Source organism: Balearica regulorum, chromosome 2, assembly GCF_011004875.1.
Source record: "Balearica regulorum gibbericeps isolate bBalReg1 chromosome 2, bBalReg1.pri, whole genome shotgun sequence".
Taxonomy (NCBI): domain Eukaryota; kingdom Metazoa; phylum Chordata; class Aves; order Gruiformes; family Gruidae; genus Balearica; species Balearica regulorum.
Genome location: NC_046185.1, coordinates 161,960,426 through 161,978,001, shown reverse-complemented (window position 1 = coordinate 161,978,001; position 17,576 = coordinate 161,960,426). Strand labels below are relative to the sequence as shown.

Here is a 17,576-nt window from a genome sequence, read left to right as displayed (position 1 = left end):
ATAATTTCCTTGAGCATAAACTTGCTCTTGAATAGACACCTGCTCTCCATCCACTTTCCTGGGGCCACTGCTGCTGGTTTTTGGGCTGTTTGTAGCCTCCTCAGCTTTTCCCCAGGTGCTCTGCTCCTTTTCTGGCACTTGTTGTTTTTGATCGCTACCACACCCTGAGCTGCTGTCACAGGAGTGTTTATTACAGCTCCTGATTCTCTTTCTGGGGTGGCAACAGCCACTTCACAGCCCATCACGGACCCTGGAAAGCCAAGCTGGTCTCCCCTGTATACCCTATTCTACCTTGCTTGGTATTTTGGGGTCTTTTTGCAGTTATTAAAAAGTTTCTCCAGCCTTTACCACCCTGAATACTTCCATATTGCCAGCAAACTTTTGCCAACCCTCTCTCCACCCTACAATCATCCAGCTGTGATGTTCCCAGTCATTGCTGGGCAGCTTACTTTTGACAAAATCCGCTGTTCCCGCTCACTGGGGTTGCTGCCCTGTACTCGTGACCCAGGCATCTGTTCCTCAAGGCCTGAGACACTTGGGACAGGCAGCTGCGGAAGGCGTTGGGTCTGGTTCCGCGGGGTGAACAGAGGGTCCAGCTTCGGCACTGTTCATGCCTGCCCCCTTGCCCTGCGTGGTGGGGGCACTTTGCCCTGTCCTGCTCCCCAGCACCTCTCCTCTCCCCTGTCTCCCCTCACCCCGGTTGAACCCTCTCTCCAAGCCCCCTGTGACAACCCTCAGCTTCCACTGCAGCTCCATCCCCACTTCTTCCCTCTCCCACCTTTCTCCCCAGTCTTCTTCCTCCCACCTCGCTCCCTAGCCCTCCCTCATCCCCTCTCCTTCCTTCCTTCTCCATCCTTCCCCTTACCTGTCCCTTCCTTCTTCCCAGCCCTCCCCAGCCCTCCTTCTTCCCCATCCCTTTACCTTTCCCACCTTTTCCCCTTCCTCATGCCTGCCTATCCTCCTTCCCCCTCCCCATCCTTCCCCCTCCCCATCCTTCCCCCAGCGCCCCTGCCCACCCCTCCCTTCCTCCCTCCTCCCTTCCCCCTCTCCCCCCTCCTCCTCCTCCTCCTCCTCCTCCTCCTCCTCCTCCTCCTCCCCCCAGCCCCTCCCTCCCCCCACCGGCGGCAGGGGGCGCTGCGGGCCCGGCCCGGCTCGGTTCGGCTCGGCGGGGCGGGGAGGGGCGGGCGGTGCCTGCCTCCTCCTCCTCCTCCTCCTCCTCCTCCTCCTCCTCCTCCTCCTCCTCCTGCCGGCCCCCCCGCCCCTCCGCCGCCCGGCCGGGGCTGCGCTCCCGCGGCAGCCGCAGACACGGCGCGGCGGCTCCGAGCCATGCGCCCTCCGCGGCGGGAGGGCAGCGCGCTCCGCGCCCAGCAACGGGGCCCTTCCCGCGGGACGGTACCGCTCGGGGACTAAAACTCTGTGGATACAATGAAGTGGCTCTGGGACTCTTGGTTTAGCAGGAAAAATTAAATAAACCAATGTAAGTTTCTCTTTTTTGTTTGCTTGTTAATAAAATAATAAAAAAAAAAAGGAGAAAAAAGAAAAAAAAAAAAAAAGAAGACAAAAAGACGTCCGGTTCTGAGCGTGTCGTGGAGGAGGAATTGGTAGTGACGGGATTTTCCCTTCCCCAAACTTTCCCCTCGAGGCGGGAGGAGCGGTGGCACCGGCACCGCTGCCGTCCCGTCCGGGCAGGCTGGCGGAGAGGTTACCGGGGCTGGAGGAGAGAGAAGTTGGGGCAGCAAAGCTTGCGACGGGGGTGTAAAAGCGGAGGATAGATATATATATATTATTTTTTTTTTTTTTTTTTTTGCTGTTGAACGGTAACTCTGGCGGGGAATTGTCTGGTTTCCATCTCACTTCTGCACCCAGAAGTGCCGGAAAGAAATAACAACACAGAAAATACCCTGCAAATTGTTTGGTTAATGTCATGTGGCGTCAGATGTGCTGGAGTAGAAATTTAGTGGCACGTTGAAGGGAAGAAATGAGCTAGAATGGTTATTTCTGTGGTGGCAGGGAAAATGTATCAATCTCCTGTATCGTGAAAATATTACTGGTATTACTTGTTGTAAGAACTGACATATTTTAAGTATGGCACCACTCACCTCAAAGCTGTTTGTAGAATACTTCTGCTTAAAACATTTGGAGTTTTTACTGGTACAACTTAAAAACTCGACTTGGCTTATGCAAACAAAAGAAAAACGGGGAGAGCTGTGCTGCACTCCGGCAAGGTGATTATGATTTTATTGAGGCAGCCCCGAGGGGAGCAGTGACATACTGGGAGCACTGTAAGAGAGAATGAAAGCTAAATTAAAGCAAAACTTATCCAACCAAAGTGTGGCTGCAATGGGAATAAATCAGACTTTTTTTATTTTATTTTTCCTGGAGATGTGGGTGAGGAGGTGGAGATGAGCTTCTAGAAAGCGGAGAAACACACAATCCACGCACACCTACGGCAACAGGTCTCGTTTTGCTTGTAAAGGATAAGCTGAGCTTTGTGAGTGCTTGAGCCGAGCCTTTCCAGTTGCAACTGGGGCAGCCGCTGATCCCGCAGACGGGCGTCGGATCCGGAGCTGGTGGCCCCGATTTTTCCCACCGCCGGGTTGGTGAGCAGCTCTTCCCGAAATACAGGGCGGATGGTGGAATAAACGCGGCGATTCAAAGAGGATTTGTCAATACTAAAAATAAACAGGCCCGCAGATGTGTCCTAGAGGGTCACGTCCAGGCGCAGCATTTTCAGGGCCAATGAGCCGATTTCGGCGATTTTCCGTCCGTGTGTCCTGTCCAAGGTGCTGAAGTTCATTTTGCTGCGATTTCCCAGGATTTCGGGGCTTTGCAGAAGTGATCTCGGATGCTTCCTCTGGTTTGAAACCGGTTTGGGGGGGGGGGGTGGTGACGGTGTCCCCCCCGGGTGATACGAAGAGAAAGCAGGTTTGTGTTTTCAGACACGTATATTTGATCCGTCCTTTTGGCGTGGGAAAGCAGGCCAGGTGGAGCCGCAGATGGATCCGGCAATCCTATAAGCTTTTGGTGGCAGAGAATCGGAAAGGTCAGAGCTGTGAGGCAGTGAGGAGTGAAACCCCCTTATTCTAATGGACCCAGAAAGTGTTTTTGAGAGTGTCACTGCTGTTGGTTTGAGTGCTTTGCCTCTGATGAGATACCTGGTTCTGAAAAAGTTGAGGGGAGCCCAGTGTTCAGGACGGGATGGGAATGATGCAAATGGGATTGCAGTGTTGCCCACTGATTTTTGGTAATATGGGGGTTTTTTGGTGTAGCTTTTTCAAATGATAAACACGGTTGACAGAGAGCTTCAGAAATACAGGGTTCTTAAGAAAAAAAGCATGTCTTTTGGGACAAGTGTCTCAACATTTAAGCAATGGAAGCCTGTCCTGCAAGGTGTGATATTTTTAGATTAATGTGCCAAAAGGTCTCAGCCTTAAGTAGTGGTGTTTATGTAACCTTTGGTATGAGGTAGTTCACAATATTGCCAGAAATAATATGTTACTTAACTTGTATGTGATCAGAGTTCGATGTTGTAATGTGTTTTTTTCTCAGTTCTTGACACTTATTCTGAATCCATTCGTAATACAGCTTGTATCTCTGCCTGAGACTCTCAAAGGTTTTACAAACACAAAGGGTCAGATTCTAATGCCTGTGTTTGCACAGAGAAGTAGTTTATGCTGTGAGGAGTCCTGCAGATTTAAAGCATGCAAAACCTCTGTACAGTATGGTAGAGAACTGATATTGTTTCATACCCTCAATCATTCGTCAGATATCACCAAGTTATTCAGTTGCATCATTGCCTAAATACCTTGACCATGAAGGGTGTATGTGGACCATGAGGCTTCCTGACCTGAATGACAGCTTATGGGTACAGACTTTAAAACTGCAACAGAGTTGAAAGCATTGTATTCCTGGCTTGAATCAGAAACTGGCCTCGGTTCTTGCTATGATGGACTAACACCTGTGGCACCAGCTAACACCTCCCAGGACTTTTACAGGCTACAGAAAAACGTTGAGTAGTTGCTGTGTTGTTGATTTAAATGTGTTGTCAAAATTATATTTAAAAATGTACTGATAGGAAATGACATTCTAATGGGCATGGGAGATTTATTAAATATACCTAGTTTTAATTTCTTTAAAAGGTCCTATTTATGATATTAGGCAGGGATTAACTCTTCTCTTTCTCTTCTCTTTCTCTTCTCTTTCCCTTCTCTTTCTCTTCTCTTTCTCATTACTATTTTCCATTTAGTATCTTGAAGGAATGCTCCTTCTACGTATGTGAGTAAAGAACATTTTAGGTTGCATATTAAAGCATGTTGGCGGTCGTTCGGAAATCCTGGTCATGTTTTTCGGAAGGAACAGGTTATTATCTGTTATCACCTTAGATGCCTTAGTTTTTGGAAGCTCAATTTGAAAAACGTAGAAGAGACCTGTTGTTTTCAGAGGGTGGGTGCTCAGTTCTTCCTGAAAATTACTACCTTGTAGTCTTCAATTGTCCTCAAGAATTACTTTGGAAAATTATAGCTCTGATAGTTAAAAGGTGACAACAAGTAATTTCTCAGTTCTGTTAAATAAATCTCGGGTATCACAAAAGCAGCATCACTCTTAAGTATATGCTTGACTTTTCTGCTTTGTGTTTACATGATGTCTTGAGGTAGGGCTTTAATCATAGTGTGAAGCAATTTATATTTGAAATTCTGTCATTGCTTCTCACTTTTACCATCTAACCTGGAGGAAAATACATAAAGTCAGTTGGGTATATTCCTGTTTGCTTATAGTGAATCTCTCTTTCACGGTGTCATGTGTGACTGCAAACAGTTCAGATAAACATGTTTGTTTATCTTTTAAATAGCATTGTCCTTATGAACATCTACCAAAAGAAAACGCTGGTTGTATTTCTATTGATCTTGGTTTGTTATTTACTCTACAAACCAAACTGATGGGCCCACTTTGACCTGTCTCTGTCTCTTTGGGTTTCTCTTGCAAAGTGACAGTTTCTAAATCAGGAAGGAAATCAGGTCACATTTCTGGCTCTGCAGGATTTATCTCATTGCTCTTCTTTCAAAGTAATTAGAGTTACTAATAATGAGGAAAAGAAAACTTTTCCAGACCTGGAATGTCCCTAACCCCTCTCTCCTTCTTGCTGTTTTTGTGTCACCAAAGAGATCCAGGTAGTTCAGAAAGTTTGTTGCGGAGGTTCCTTTCGCTCCATTATACAGACGGTGACTTCCTTTAAGTGTAGCTGCAGGTCATGTAGTCACCCTTACAAAGGTACCTTTTTTTTTTTCCCTTAGATTAATAACGTTTCCTTATTTATTTCCCACTCGTTCCGGTACGGTGCTACTGGACCAGCTCCGGGCTGCCCGGTTGCAGTGGGTGAGATCCTGCTCTGGAGCTGCTGAGATTTCAGCCTGAGAGAAGAATGGGGAGAGATTTGCCAAAGTTATCCCCCGCCCCAGTCCCTAAGCAGGCTGGGGACAGAGCGAACACACTGGTTTTGTTAAATGCATCTAGTCCCAGCTGTCAAGATCGCCATTTACACCCCTCCTTTCCAGGTTTCTTATCAGTCCCAGTTCACTGAGGTATATTCCCAGGAAAGATGGCAAACAAACCACCAAAATTCCCTCTCTTCTAACATGCCCACTTTTGAGGAGGTGCGGCTTGGCCTCCCGTGAGGAGGTCACCTTGTGAATCTTTTGTGTGCAAAATTTTCATTGATGTCAAAAGATCCCTTATCTTTCATGGCAAAAACATGCCTCCCTGCTCTTTGTAACAAACAAAGCCTTTTTTAATCACAATTCTGCATGACAGGAATAGCTTGGGTTTTATTTTTATCATAATATTGCAAGAGCTTTTTAAATGTAGAGATATCACACATCAAATAATAATGCTGTATCGAAACATGCAGAAAAAAATAAAAATTCCGTTAAGTCCTGAGTTTTCCCTTTGCCTTTTTTTATTTAATTTTAAAGTGAGAATTTTTGTTTTTCCTATTTTGGAAAAAATAAGTCCATTCTTTACCAGATTATTTATTTCATCTTTCAACTTGAATTGAACTTTCCTGGTTCGCTAAACTTCTGTCAAAGAGGCTTTCTACCGCATTGCTAGAGAGCCCTGCCAACAGGTTATAGATTCTTTTTAAAGCTTGGGGGATTCCTAAGGTACTAAAACCTATCTGCATCCAAGTTATCATTTGAAAGATATCTGCAAGTTGTGCTTTATAAATTGTAATCCGACTCCAGTATTACTATGGGTTATTTAAAAATCTTACTGGTATTAGGTTGATGTTTAAGTGTACAGAAGTTAGGTAACTGAACACAGACTGTGGGCATGAGTAAAGTGTCTGTGTTAGATGCAAGGAGTGTCCCTCAATATTCATGGCATTTTCAGGCTGATTTTGAAAAATAAGCCGAGTTTTGGGATTTTGGAGGAGTCTTGGGAGTGGGGAGTTGTGCTTGGGTTGGCGGGGGTTTGCTGTTTTCAAAGGTTTTAGAGAAAATTGAAAAATCTGTATAACAAGAAGTTATGGGAAAACTTGCCCATCGACAAACTCAAGATCCATTAGCTGGAGATAGATTAGATATTAACTTTTTAGGCAAAAATCTATTCTCAAAGACTGTATTATTTCTAAAGTGATTTTTCCAAAATTCTTTTTCTTTTCATAATGAAATGGTCAGTTTATCCAAAGAAATGAACAGTTTTGTTAGTGTCTTGGTGGCTGAATACGGCACCGTTCCTCCCGGCTGGCTTACAGCGTGCTGGGTCTAACGAGCTTTGCATGCATCACAGCTCCAGGTTTACAGAACCTTGGTCCTGGGTAATCAAAACAGGACAGCACAGAGAGATCATTTCTAGTGATTTTCAGTAGAGCAAAAATTCACCCCTGTAGGAGCCAGCTCAGATTTTATGCCCCGCTGCCAGCCCATTTCAGTCTTCCGAGGAGCATCTCTGCTGCCGCGCTGTGCAAGGGCAGACACTGCCCCTGGGAAATCCCGAAAAACATGAACTTTAAAAAAAGTGATGATTAAATAAACAACAAAAAAACCCCCTCACTGTCATGTAAAGCTCATAAAGAGGAGCAACTCTGTGATGATAGTTTTCATTTTTCCCTGTGATGTAGCCACCAACGGTGGGCACGGGGTTAGGGAGAGAGATGTTAGGAGGAGGCGTTCGGTGACGGGAGGAATCTCTGCGAGCGGCTGCCCCGCTGGAGATGCGGCCGAAGTTCCTGGGTGGGGATGGAGGGGGAGGGTGAAATAACGAGAGGGTTTCAGCCCAGACTGAACACGAAGTATTACAGCCTGACCTGCAGACAGGCATTTAGTGTTGTCTGAGGCCTGACACGTTAGTAGCTGTTACATAATGCACAATTATAAAATCACACTAAAGCCTGATTATAACAGGGTAATTATGCCGTGTCTAACGGAGCTGGGTGCAGGGAAGGGACCCCCCCTGCACCAAAGCCTGTTTCCTTCCCTGCCACGTCGGGTGCAGCCGACCTCTCGGCCCGGGGAAGTCCTAATCCCTCCAAACCCCCCCAAGGTTGTGTGCCTGCTCCCCGCTTCGCGCTCCCGCGCCAGCTCTTGTGTTACAGGGGTTGTCCTTTCCTTCCGGACGAGGATTTCTGGCCACCGCTGCTCCCCATATTAGTACAGCCAGCTCGACGGCGTGACGCAGCCACCCTCTCTCCCTCCCCGGGGCCGAGCACATCGTCTCCGCTCCCTCCCCAACCCGATTTCCAGCCTCTGACATCGAGCTGTGCGTGGCTCCCGTGCTGCTGGAGGGGCCAGAGGCATTGCCAGCGGGGTCTGCAGCAAGAGGGTCTGGAAAGCACTGCAAGTATCTTAAGAATTTTTTTTTAATTTTTTTTTTCCCCCTTTATCTCTTTTCAACAATGTTTCACGTCGAGAGGTCTAATCTCCCTCGGTGCGTGCGTGTAATTCTCATTCATGTGAGCGCAGGGGCTGCTGCTGGCGTGTGCTGTGTGTCTCTTAGGAAATAACCCCTTCGGAGTTGCAGCGCGTGGCAAAGTTCCCCTGATTTGCTGGAGTCCTCGTAGCTCTTTTCTTCCCCATGTCCATCAAACAGAGGGACGAATCCTGCTCTCGGCTCCGCCGGCGTAAATCCAGATCGATTTGTTTGACTTTGGTGGAGCTAATCCAGATTTACACAGCCCTTTCCCTGAGGACTTCCCCGTTTTTTTTGCTGTAAGTGACAGTTAGTGGGCCAATGTCAAAATACATCTGATGTAGTCAGATTCCCTGTCTCCAACCATTAATTTTTCCTTGGCAAAAGTTTCTGAGGAAGAGCGGTTGTATTTGAAAACAATATACAAATTCTATTGCTAATTTTAGAAAGTAAGGGGGATTTTTCCCCCCCCTCCTGTTGAATCTAAATATAATTTGAAAGATAATGTATGAAGATTTAAATATAGCATGCAATTATAGATTGCATATGAATAGTTTCTCTCATTTTTAACATGTTTAGTTTATTTTTCCATCTTTCTCAGCAGACAGCTGTTAGATAAAGAGAGAAAAGTAAATAGTTGTTATGAAACTCTACGTCATAGCTAAAAGAAAAAAAAAGGAATCATCATATGAATATGGAAGAAGAAGGTAGAATAAATTCTCTCTGTGCTTTTCCCCCTTTTCCCATCCTTTCTTGATACTTCTGTAGTAGTAATTTAGCTAAAGAAGTACTTTAGTACTTTAGCCGAGAAACAAATTTCCTGCAGGTCCATTGTGCTCCTGTTTCTGCTGGGTTCAGGCAGTGTTGAATTGAGGCTCTGGATTCTTCATGGGAGGGTGAAATTGGGGTAGAAACCTCCTGGGAAAGTCTATGAGTTCTTGGGTTCCTTTGGCCTTAGTGGAAGTTTTGCTCAAGTTATATTGGGTTGAGTTTTCTACGAAGTTGCCTAAACTTGATGACCCCCAAAACTTTTGTCATGACCACACAGCGTCCAAACAAGCATCTGCAAGGTGTACAGATGTTCTGGCTGCCCAGGATGGCTTGGAGAACCTGCTTTCTCCTACGGCCGTGAAATGCAGCACTGCTCCTCATGAGCTGTTAGATCTGTGAAAAAGTGTTCTTTTTGTTAAAAGACTCCTCCAGCTTTCCCCAGGTTTTCCCCATTTCATTAAACGTGAGCGGTGCTGGGCTGGCAGGTCTTGCTCTGTGTGTTGTGAGTGGAACAGTCAGGACCCAGCGAAGCTCTCTGCTCTTCAGCTGCTTCTCAGGGGAGGCCAGAAACAATCAAACCCACTGCACTGGGTCACACATTGCCTTTTATAAAGAGATATAGAGAATAGAAAAAAAGACCCCCAAAATAATAACAACAACAACAACAACAACAACAACAACAATAATAATACTTGGTGATTCTGGACTCCTGGGAACAGAGAAAGTGGCTGAATATGAGGTTATGGTCTGAAAACACCGAAAGATTCTGGGCTGTGGTTTTCTTTTATTAATTAGCTAAAGTGATGTTCAGAACCTGAAACCAAGGCTTTTAGACACATCTCTGGTGCCTAATTCTGCTCGCTGTCTCGTACCAGGCTGAATCAGGAGACTGTTTATTGAAGTCAGCGATGCAGCGTCAACGTAAAAGCAACATAAGGGAGATGGAGGATTTGTTTACGAGCATAAAAGTCCCCTGAACTGTTTAACACTAACAGTGAGAATTACTGAAGCACAGAGTTTAAATGTAGCTGAAATAAGTTTTCTGGAACATTTCCAGAACTATTTTAAGGGCCTGATCCAGAGGCCGGTGAAGCCAAAGGTAAAGCTCCTTTTGACTTCTTCGGATCTGGCAGTACACTTTGAAACATCATTCCCTCCCTGGAATGTTCTAAAGCTGTCTTTTAGGTGGTTTTCGGTTAACTGTTATGGCAGTTGTAATATCTTTTGTATCCCTTTAGTACTTGGATTGGTTAAGTATTAGAATGAATTAGCATAATTACTTTGTTGCACAGGAAATTCTGATTTTCTATGTATTTAGTCATTCCTTGGACAAACCATAGAAAATCATCTTTTGTTGCTTACTTTCTCAGTCAGTTTACCATTGCTCTCATTAAGCATCTGTCCTATCCTGTAGCTTTTGAGCCCACTGGACAATTTAAATCAGAGGTTCAGGACTAACAGATATTTGGGTTTTGCAAGTGCTGTCAAAGGATGTTCCTGGATGGAGAGTAGCGAGACTCAAAGGAGTGTCACCTGTGAGAAGGTGGCTGCAGGGTGACTCAGCCACATACTACACAGCAATGAATCCACCAGAGATCCACAGCGAAGCAGATTGCTTAGGTAATGTGGGTTGCTCACAGAATTTTTTATTGTTTTATACCATATTGTATTGTATTTTATGTTTAGTGTCCCACTGCCAGGCCAGTGACTGCTCAACCTACACCAGCCAGGTTCATGAGATCAGGTAATGCCAAGCGAGGGCTATAATTGTATAGTTTTAAAGAGAACTTGGGAAACAAAGCTCTGGGATTTCAGCCCCTTTTGAAATCACATCTGAAAGGGCTCCATCGTATGGATTTAGTGCCCGATCCAGACCCCCCAAAGATCCCTGTTGGCTTTGGGAGGCTGTGGATAAGTCTACATGTGCCATCTGCTGAGGAGTGGGTGTCACAACTCAGGGACCAGAGGTGTCCCCAGCCACGAGAGAGCCTGTGGTCCTGTCAAAAGACTGGAGGAGGTGAAAGAGGGACAAAGATGATGTTCCAGAGGACCATGGCCGTCCTGCTCTAATCCTGCCCCACGCGCTGTTATAGCTGAGTCTCCCTGTGTGCGTGAAGGATGTTTGACTGTATTGGCACTGCTGCCCACTTAAGTGTGTCGGATATGGATTAGTAACCATATATATATTTATAAATATTACATGTTTATATATGCATATATGCATATAAACAAATCAGGAATGAAGCAGGGATATTGAAAATGCAATTTCCAGCTCCACCGGTTTCATACTCCCCATTTTGCTGGGAACTCACATATCTGTGGTGTCAGATGGGATATATGTGCCCAGCTATTGCAAGAAGCTGGTGCAAACCGGGATGCGAGGCAGCGGGGGATACACTGAGGATACCCTCTAGGTCCGTACAGCCTTGCAACGGGGCTGCGGCTGTTTCTTTCCCAGCCCTTGCCCTGACCGTCGCCGTGAGTGGTATGAGGAAGGGAAAATGGAGGGTGTCCCTGACCACCCTGGTAATCCTCAGCTGCCACCAAACCTCCCGGGAGGCACCCGCGGCCAGTGCAGATTAACACAGCCCACAGCGGGGACTGGCCCGCGGCCAGCACGGCCCCGGCATCAAAGGAGCATGGAGGTGGCCGAGAGCCGCCTTCGGGCCCCTCCTCTTCGCCCCGCTCTGCAACAGCTTTTGCCTTCCCTGATAAATCAAACCTACCCTCTGCAATCAGTTGCAGACCAAAATTTTTTTTCCCTGTATATTCCATAGGGTGTTTATGGCTGGGTGCGCTTTCTGAGCTAATGTATAGTCATCTTTCTTAAGCATCTTGCTAGGGGAGTGACATACATGCCTGCTGGCTGCCTTTTTTCTTGATGAACCAAAAAACAGGGTCTTCTGACCCCAAACGACAAATCACGATGGCGTGAGGCTGGGAGCCACCATGAGGCTGTTACAGGCAGATCCAGTGCAGAGGCATGCAATGAGCTGTGCCCAGTTCTCTGCAGTGTCCTTGCTGGTCAAGCCTCCTCTAGGAGGAAAGGAGCAGGAGGGAACTGCATGCATCATTATTTGGGAATATAAAAGGTCACAAGGAGCCAGGGAATACACAGGCATGTGCACACCCAGCACTGAAAATGGTATATGTTAATGGCAAGCTAATGCCCTTGATTTGGTTTGCAGTGGGTGGCCTGGCTAAGAAGCTTTATCCCTGTTCAGTTATTTTGGAGGGCTGCTTGTCTGCCAGGAGCAGGAGGAAGATGTTTTAAAACATGTTCTGGAGGGACCGTCAGTGTCGTCCCCATCAGCTCCAGCAGCCCTCATGCCTCCCTCCTTTGACTTAGAAACCATGCTAGGAAGTGCAAGAGGGCAGGTGTGCCAACATGCTCCCTGTTTGCTAGCTCGCGGGGTGTTTCTCATGCCAGGAATCTCAGGTTCTTCAGATCTTGAACAAAACCTAGAGGAATGCTCTTGCAAGGGCATTTTCTCCTCTCACTTCAGTGGACCGGGATCCCACCTTGAATGCGGAGTACTGTCACTTCATGCTCATTTTAAATTGTGGCAGCTGAACACGCGCAGTTGTTTGCAGGACCATGTGGCGCAAAGTGGGTGTCAAAAAGCAGCACCTCGCACATTTAAGTCTGAGGGATGTAAAATATCCTCCTGTTGGATATTTTCTTCCCAATGCCAGTTTGAAAGCTAGTCGCAGCTAGCTTTGCATATGTTTGAATGCTTCCCTGGTTCATGATTTCTTTCTGGAGGTTCCTATAATGTTAATGAATGTGAAAGTTGTGATTAGCATGAGAGATTATTGCTTATAGCAACTACACAATGTATTAGACTACCCATCAGTCTTGCTGTTAGAGCGCTCCGCAGAATTCAATAAGTCACGTTATTTACACAGTTGCCTTTACGAGCTTGGGAAACTTTGCAAAACGTCTTATAATCTAGGCAACGGCGTTGCTAAAAAGCGAGTTAGCTTCATCGATCGCAATTCTTCACTTTGGTTACTGAACTGCACACTAAAAATAAATTAAAGAAAAGCGTTATTTAGATCAATCTCTAATTGATTTTGGCTTGTCATATCCAGTTAAAAGCAGAACCAATGCTTTCTGGAATGTTACTGATGTTCAGGAGCTTTGTAGAGCTGCACACAAGAGAAAGCATCAATAGCAGAGTATAAGATCTCTTAATTTGGGCTTCATACAGAGTTTTAGGCACTTAAATGTCAGACTAAAGTTCAAGTGTTCATCAAAGTCCTACAAGAATCTTCAATGTCAATGAAATTCCTATTAAAAACTGTCCTGTGAGGCTTTGCTGCCTGTAAATGCTGGTGCCTTGAACCAGAAATTGCAGCGATGCACGGACTGTTGAAGCAAAGGCCTCCGCGGGATAACGGGACGGCTGGAGAGAGTTTTGGAGTGGGGAACAATGGGGGAGCTGCCGCGGCAGCTGCCACGAGAGCCAAGCTCAGCTGCGGCTGTGGGTCGGCTGGGGACAGCATCCCAGAGGTCAGGGACGGGCTGTGTGGCTCCGCGCTGTCCCCGCACCTCCAGCGAGGCTGGGGGACGGTTCTCAGGGGTTCTCAGGTTGCAGCTCCCGTGCTAAAGGTGGTGGAAATCGCTCTTTCCCAGAAGCATGAGGTCAGGCAGAAACGCCTTGCGGTGTCACCCTGATAGCACCCCATCCCACTCCTCCATCTCCAAAAATACCGCCCGGCTCCGGCTCCCTCCACTGAGGTTGCGGCTTTTCTGGATGTTTTTCCCTGGACCGCCAGCCCTGTGCCTTTGCGGGGGGACGGAGGGAGGGGACAGCCAAAACAGAGGACAGCCTATTTTTAGGCTGACTATCTCCCACTCCCTGGGAGGCTGGGTGCCAATTAGGTGGTGTCGCAGGGCAACGCTCGCCTGTCTGTAACGCAGCCCCGACGGCAGCCGGGCTGCCACAGGCGCTGGAGCAGAAAAGGAGCGGAGATTTGAGCCATCTTTCTTCAGCGAGGGACCCTGAGCCTGTCTAGATTTGCAGTAATGTTTGTTTTTCACCATTGCATCTGTTTATTTTTAACTGGATAGCTTTCTTGTCCCTCCCATCATATTTTATAACAGAGCTACGTGCACACCGTGTCATACGGTGTTTTGAAGCCCAAGTATGGGATTTCTGCTTGTGCTTTTCTGTATATTTGGTAAAGACATCTATAAAATTAGGCTCAACCCCATAATTCAGAGTTTATAAATCCGTAAAGTAAAACTCTGGTCATCTATTCCATCTCCAGAATAGCAGAGGGCTCCCCATAATTAGTATTGTTTGAGCCAGAGCATATACCAGTTAGAAAACATGAATTGAGGGGGATGGATTTTCCACCCTTCAATCTTTGGTAAATTATCAGTCTTTGGTAAACCATGGTTAAAATATTTTTTTAAAACTGTGCCCATTGTGCCTAATTTCTATTTCTTTTGTTCCAGTTTCTGGCCACTGGATTTCTTCTGTCTTAGTCCAACAGACTGCAAAGCGCTCTGTAATGCATGGAGTAGTAGTATCGTTGTAGCTGGGTTTGTCCAAGTGTGCTAGTACAGTGATTAATTCATCCCTTTACTTTCTCTTTGGTATGATTGAGTTCTCTGCAGCATTTACTATGAGTCTGTTTTCCAGCCTGTAATTGTCCTTAGTGATACTTCCCTAAACCTTTCTAATTTATCACCATAACCCCTGTGTTTTGCACATCAGAACTGAAATGCTCTACAGGGGTAATGTTCCCATCAAATTATATTACTGTCCTCTGAGCCCTGATCAACCGAGCCCTGCATCAGCTATTCTGCTCTTTTGCCCAGAAAGCAGAGAGGCCGATGGTCACTCGGATCTGTCTATTTATCCCTATAAAACACTGCCACAACTGTGGTTTTCTTCTGGTGCTTTACAACAGTGTCCCAATACCTAGGAAAGTGTGTTGGTTTTGCGTGGCAAGGTTTTGGTAGCGGGGGGGGCTACAGGGGTGGCTTCTGTGAGAAGCTACTAGAAGCTACCCCTGTGTCTGATAGAGCCAATGCCAGCCGGCTCCAAGACGGACCCGCCGCTGGCCAAGGCCAAGCCAATCAGCGCCTCTGTGATAACATATTTAAGAAAGACAAAAACAGTTAGAGAGGGCTTTTGCAGCCAGAGAGAGGAGTGAGAAGATGTAAGAACATCTGCAGACACCAAGGTCAGTGAAGAAGGAGGGGGAGGAGGTGCTCCAGGCGCCGGAGCAAGATCCCCCTGCAGCCCGTGGTGAAGACCATGGTGAAGCAGGCTGTTCCCCTGCAGCCCATGGAGGGAGGATGAGGGGGTGTAGAGATTCCACCTGCAGCCCGTGGAGGACCCCACGCCGGAGCAGGTGGAGACACCTGAAGGAGGCTGTGACCCCGTGGGAAGCCCGCGCTGGAGCAAGCTCCTGGCAGGACCTGTGGAGCCGTGGAGAGAGGAGCCCACGCCAGGGCAGGTTTGCTGACAGGACTTGTGACCCCGTGGGGGACCCACGCTGGAGCAGTTTGCTCCTGAAGGTCTGCACCCCGTGGAGGAGACTCACGTTGGAGAAGGCCGTGAAGGACTGTCTCCCGTGAGAGGGACTCCATGCTGGAGCAGGGGAATGATGAGAGGAGTCCTCCCCCTGAGGATGAAGAAGCGGCAGAAACACCGTGTGATGAACTGACCGTAACCCCCACTCCCCGTCCCCCTGTGCCGCTGGGGGGGGCGGAGGTTGAAGCTGGGAGTGAAGTTGAGCCCGGGAAGATGGGAGGGGTGGGGGGAGGTGTTTTTAAGATTTGGTTTTATTTCTCATTCCTCTACTCTGTTTTGCTTAGTAATAAATAAGATGAATTCCCTCTCTAAGTTCGGTCTGTTTTGCTCATGATGATAATTAGAGAATGATCTCTCCCTGTCCTTATCTCGACCCGTAAGTTTTTTTTTTCATTGTACCTTTTCTCCCCTGTCTAATGAAAGAGGGGAGTGATAGAGCGGCTCTGGTGGGCACCTGGCCCTCAGCCAGGGTCAACCCACCACAGTCCTTTTTTGGCGCCCAACGTGGGGCACGAGAAAATCGAGATAAGGATAGTAATGGGAAGAGGTAACGGGCAAAACATTGACTGAACGTAACTTGACAGTGATATAGTGGTGAAGGGACTAGAGGTAGATTTTGTGTGTAGATTGTCCACTCTTGTTTGGTGTTGTGATAGTGTTGTTTTGATTTTGGTGTGGGGAATTCTTTTTCTTTTTCTTTGTTGATGTGATTAGTGTTTGTGAAGTTTTGTGTTGAATGTATATTTTAATGGTAATTCTTAAATATGTGATTCACAGAGGCGAGGGGTGGAATGTGTTGGTTTTGCGTGGCAAGGTTTTGGTAGCGGGGGGGGCTACAGGGGTGGCTTCTGTGAGAAGCTACTAGAAGCTACCCCTGTGTCTGATAGAGCCAATGCCAGCCGGCTCCAAGACGGACCCGCCGCTGGCCAAGGCCAAGCCAATCAGCGCCTCTGTGATAACATATTTAAGAAAGACAAAAACAGTTAGAGAGGGCTTTTGCAGCCAGAGAGAGGAGTGAGAAGATGTAAGAACATCTGCAGACACCAAGGTCAGTGAAGAAGGAGGGGGAGGAGGTGCTCCAGGCGCCGGAGCAAGATCCCCCTGCAGCCCGTGGTGAAGACCATGGTGAAGCAGGCTGTTCCCCTGCAGCCCATGGAGGGAGGATGAGGGGGTGTAGAGATTCCACCTGCAGCCCGTGGAGGACCCCACGCCGGAGCAGGTGGAGACACCTGAAGGAGGCTGTGACCCCGTGGGAAGCCCGCGCTGGAGCAAGCTCCTGGCAGGACCTGTGGAGCCGTGGAGAGAGGAGCCCACGCCAGGGCAGGTTTGCTGACAGGACTTGTGACCCCGTGGGGGACCCACGCTGGAGCAGTTTGCTCCTGAAGGTCTGCACCCCGTGGAGGAGACTCACGTTGGAGAAGGCCGTGAAGGACTGTCTCCCGTGAGAGGGACTCCATGCTGGAGCAGGGGAATGATGAGAGGAGTCCTCCCCCTGAGGATGAAGAAGCGGCAGAAACACCGTGTGATGAACTGACCGTAACCCCCACTCCCCGTCCCCCTGTGCCGCTGGGGGGGGCGGAGGTTGAAGCTGGGAGTGAAGTTGAGCCCGGGAAGATGGGAGGGGTGGGGGGAGGTGTTTTTAAGATTTGGTTTTATTTCTCATTCCTCTACTCTGTTTTGCTTAGTAATAAATAAGATGAATTCCCTCTCTAAGTTCGGTCTGTTTTGCTCATGATGATAATTAGAGAATGATCTCTCCCTGTCCTTATCTCGACCCGTAAGTTTTTTTTTTCATTGTACCTTTTCTCCCCTGTCTAATGAAAGAGGGGAGTGATAGAGCGGCTCTGGTGGGCACCTGGCCCTCAGCCAGGGTCAACCCACCACAGAAAGCAACATTGATATTCAGAGTACATCTTGGCCAAGTCTGTAGTAGCTCTTGGGTGCAATTATCCTGACCTGTTGATTTAAAAAGTCTAGCTAAAGAAGCTGGTGTATATTGTACTTCTTTATCGCTCTTAAATTGGAAAGAATGTCATTCTCGGCCATATTATTGCTCCATCGCATGGATTTTTCCCAAGTACAGAACAGAAATATGTATTGAACATTTCTGCCCTTTCCGTGGTGTTGTTCCTGACAGTACTTACAGGAATAATTTTGTTTCTTACGTATATGAAAAGTTCCTTCTTCCCCTTAAAAAGGCCAGCAGTGTCTCTAGCTACAGTTTTCTCACTGTGTCTTTCTACTCTATCACTGGCACCTGAGTTACATGTATTATTCTTGACTTCCTTTTATTTTTATTTATTTTTTTTTAAAGCATTTTTGCACTATGGAGTGCATGCAGCATTT

The 17,576-nt window shown here is 47.2% G+C and overlaps 1 protein-coding gene across 5 annotated transcripts in view; it reads left to right on the top strand.

The window, feature by feature from the left end:
* The first annotated feature begins 1,272 nt into the window (after nucleotides 1-1,272).
* Nucleotides 1,273-17,576, top strand: part of SCN5A (sodium voltage-gated channel alpha subunit 5) — a 218,959-nt gene continuing 202,655 nt past the window's right edge. For 4 of the 5 annotated variants that reach the window (XM_075746728.1, XM_075746727.1, XM_075746725.1 and 1 more), the window contains exon 1: nucleotides 1,285-1,477. The gene's annotated coding sequence lies outside the window, so the exon portion shown is untranslated. Of the gene's footprint in view, nucleotides 1,478-17,576 lie in introns of all 5 variants that reach the window. The other variant, XM_075746729.1, reaches the window with a different exon arrangement.